At 41.8% G+C, this 3,702-nt stretch overlaps 1 pseudogene; it reads left to right on the forward strand.

The window, feature by feature from the left end:
- The first annotated feature begins 401 nt into the window (after window positions 1-401).
- On the forward strand, window positions 402-1,684 carry LOC100897006 (heterogeneous nuclear ribonucleoprotein A1-like; annotated as a pseudogene).
- The last annotated feature ends 2,018 nt before the right edge of the window (window positions 1,685-3,702 follow it).

The following is a 3,702-nucleotide window of genomic DNA, read 5'->3' on the forward strand; positions in this document are numbered from 1 at the left end:
AAGACCGGCCTTGTGCTTAGGATGAGGCATAGCATTGGCCAGGACTGGGGAGAATGTCATTGAAAGTTTCTATGCAGATCTGTGCCATGTGAAAATGTATTGAGCAAGAAGAGAGGGAGGAGAGTTTGGACAAGTCAAGAAAGGAGAAGGGCTTGACTTGACACTGCATAGCACACAGAGGGCGGGGGAACCTAGCAATGCCAAGGATGTCGAATGAGTAGGATTTGAGGAACTAAATTTAAATGGTGTGGGGAGATAAGGTAATTCCCAAGGCTTCTGCTTGAGTAACCAGTGGGTAGTGATGGTGCCATTTACTCAAGTAGAAGAGGAAATTTGGTATTTTTCTTTGTCTCTATATGTTCATTTTTATTTTTGGTTATAGTTCCAGAAGCTGATGGAATTCTACAAGCTGATGGGATTCAAAACAGAAAATGTGCCTTTCTGCCTGTGGTCGCCGCCGAAGCAGCATCATTAAAGTCTCTCTTCTCCCTGCGATCATGTCTAAGTCAGAGTCTCCTAAAGAGCTGGAACAGCTGAGGAAGCTCTTCATTGGAGGGTTGAGCTTTGAAACAACCGATGAGAGCCTGAGGAGCCATTTTGAGCAATGGGGAACGCTCACGGACTGTGTGGTAATGAGAGATCCAAACATCAAGCGCTCCAGGAGCTTTGGGTTCGTCACGTATGCAGCTGTGGAGGAGGTGGATGCAGCCATGAATGCAAGGCCACACAAAGTGGATGGAAGAGTTGTGGAACTAAAGAGAGCTGTCTCAAGAGAAGATTCTCAAAGACCAGGTGCCCACTTAACTGTGAAAAAAATATTCGTTGGTGGCATTAAAGAAGACACTGAAGAATATCAACTAAGAGATTATTTTGAACAGTATGGAAAAATTGAAGTGATTGAAATCATGACTGACTGAGGCAGTGGCAAGAAAAGGGGCTTTCCCTTTGTAACCTTGGACAACCATGACTCCATGGATAAGATTTTCATTCAGAAATCCCATACTGTGAATGGCCACAACTGTGAAGTCAGGAAAGCCCTGTCAGAGCAAGAGATGGCGAGTGCTTCATCCAGCCAAAGAGGTCGAAGTGGTTCTGGAAACTTTGATGGTGGTCGTGAAGGTGGTGTCTGTGGGAATGACAACTTTGTTCGTGGAGGAAACTTCAGTGGTCGTGGTGACTTTGGTGGCAGCCGTGGTGGTGGTGGATATGGTGGCAGTGGGGATGGCTATAATGGATTTGGTAATGACAGAAACAATTTTGGAGGTGGTGGAAGCTACAATGATTTTGGCAGTTACAATAATAAGTCTTCAAATTTTTGACCCATGAAGAGAGGAAACTTTGGAGGCAGAAGCTCTGGCCCCTATGGTGTGGCGGCCAATACTTTGCCAAACCACAAAACCAAGGTGGCTATGAAGGTTCCAGTAGCAGCAGTAGCTATGGCAGTGGCAGAAGATTTTAATTAGGAAACAAAGCTTAACAAGAGAGGAGAGCCAGACACGTGACAGGGAAGCTACAGGTCACAACAGATCTGTGAACTCAGCCAAGCACAGTGGTGATGGGGCCTAGCTGCTACAAAGAAGACATGATTTAGACAAATACTCATGTGTATGGGCAAAAAACTCGAGGACTGTATTTGTGACTAATTGTATAACAGGTTATTTTAGTTTCTGTTCTGTGGAAAGTGTAAAGCCTTCCGACAAAGGGTTTTAATGTAGATTTTTCTTTCTTTTTTTTTTTCCACACATGCTGTTGATTGCTAAATGTAACAGTCTGATTGTGATGCTGAATAAATGTCTTTAAAAAAACAAAAAACCAAAAAAACTCAGAAAATGTTAAGCCTACCTAAATGGTGGCTGCTCCTTTGCTGATAGGGAGAGAGTGGATGGCACATCCATTGCTTTCTCCATTAGCAGCTTGCTTCCTAGACAGACACAAAGTATGCAAGCAGGGAATAACAAGGCAAGGTGACAATTACTGAGTAGATGTTGCTGAGCTGGAAGAGGAGTTAGCTTCCAACTTTGCTGGGGGTCGAACCTGAGGTGGAGTGTTAATAAAGGCTTCTTATAGAAAGGACTCTTTTTGTTTAATTAAAATTTTTTGTTTATAATTATTATTGGTACATAACAGTTGGATATATGGAGTACCTGTGATGCTTTGATATAGGCATACAATGTGTAATGATGAAATAATGACAATTGGGGGATCCATCAGCTCAAGCATAGACAAAATTTGCTTCACAAGCAACCTAAAAGTCCATCAACAGACAAATGGATAAAGAAAATGTGGCACAAATACACAGTGAAGCACTATTCAGCCATAAAAAGAATGAAATTCTGTAACAACACAATAGAACTGGAAGGCATTATGTTAAGTAAAATAAGCCAGGCACAGAAAGATGAATTTTACATGTTCTCACTTATATGTGGGAGCTAAAAATTAAAACAAACAAACAAACAAACTGAATTCTTGGAGATAGTAGAATGATGCTTATCAGAGGCTGGGAAGAGTAGCAGGAGTGGAGGATAAAGTGAGGTTGCTTAATGGGTGCATAAAGTAAGTTGTGGTAGCTCATTCCTATAATCCCAGAACTTTGGGAGGTTGAGGTGGATGGATCACTTGAGTTTAGGAGTTTGAGACCAGCCTAGTCAACATGGTGAAACCCTGTCTCTACTAAAATTACAAAAAATTAGCTGGGCATGGCGGCCTGCACCTGTAATCCCAGCTACTTGGGAGGCTGAAGCAAAATAATCGCTTGATCCTAGGAGGCAGAGGTTGCAGTGAGCTGAGATTGTGTCACTGCACTCCAGCCTGGGTGACAGAGAGAGATTCTGTCTCAAGAAAACCCTCAAGAATGAATAAGATCTAATATTTTGTAGCATAATAGGGTGACTATTTTTTAACATAATTTATTGTACAGCCTGAGCAACATAGCGAGTCCCTGTCTCTACAAAAAATAAAAAAAAAATTAGCTGGGCGTGGTGACATGCACCTGTGGTCCCAGCTACTTGAGAGGCCAACGTGGAAGGATCACTTGAACCCAGAGGTTGAGGCTGCAGTGAGCTATGATTATGTCACTGCACTCTGACCTGGGTGACAAAGTGAAACCTTTTCTCAAAAAGAAGAAAGAAAAATATTGTGTATTTAAAAATAACTAAAGAGTGGAACTAGAATGTTCCCAACAGAAAGAGACTCTTGAGCTGAGGCTTGAGGGATAAGTGGAAGGTTTGCAGGTGAAAAAGTGAGAAATATACATGTAAAGACAAAACATATGAGAAAATAGGGCTTATTTAGGCAATGGCGAATAGTTCAGTCTCATTAATACTAATGTGTGAGGGAAAGAATGACGTGAAATGAGACTAGAAAGGTAATCAGTAGCAGAGGAGTAAAGGTAAGAAGTTACCTTTTTTTTTCCCCCACTGTATAGTTGATGAGGAGACCACTGTATAGTTGATGGAGAATTTTGTGGAGGATCTTGATAGCTGATCCTGTCCCTCGTTCATTCAGTCATTCACTTAGTCACCAAATATGAACTAGGTTCAATGTTGGGTCACTCTGGTAACAATGCGAAAAATGAATAAATAAAAGATCTTTGATAGAGAATACCAGCTGTTTTCCCCAAATGTACTTCTGCCTGGACACACAGCTAGACCACCTGTCTCAGCCTCTCTTGGAATTAGGTGTGGTCATGTGACCTTAGTCTAG

The sequence above is a fragment of the Callithrix jacchus genome, chromosome 12 (genome assembly GCF_049354715.1).
Source record: "Callithrix jacchus isolate 240 chromosome 12, calJac240_pri, whole genome shotgun sequence".
NCBI classification, from domain to species: Eukaryota; Metazoa; Chordata; class Mammalia; order Primates; family Cebidae; genus Callithrix; species Callithrix jacchus.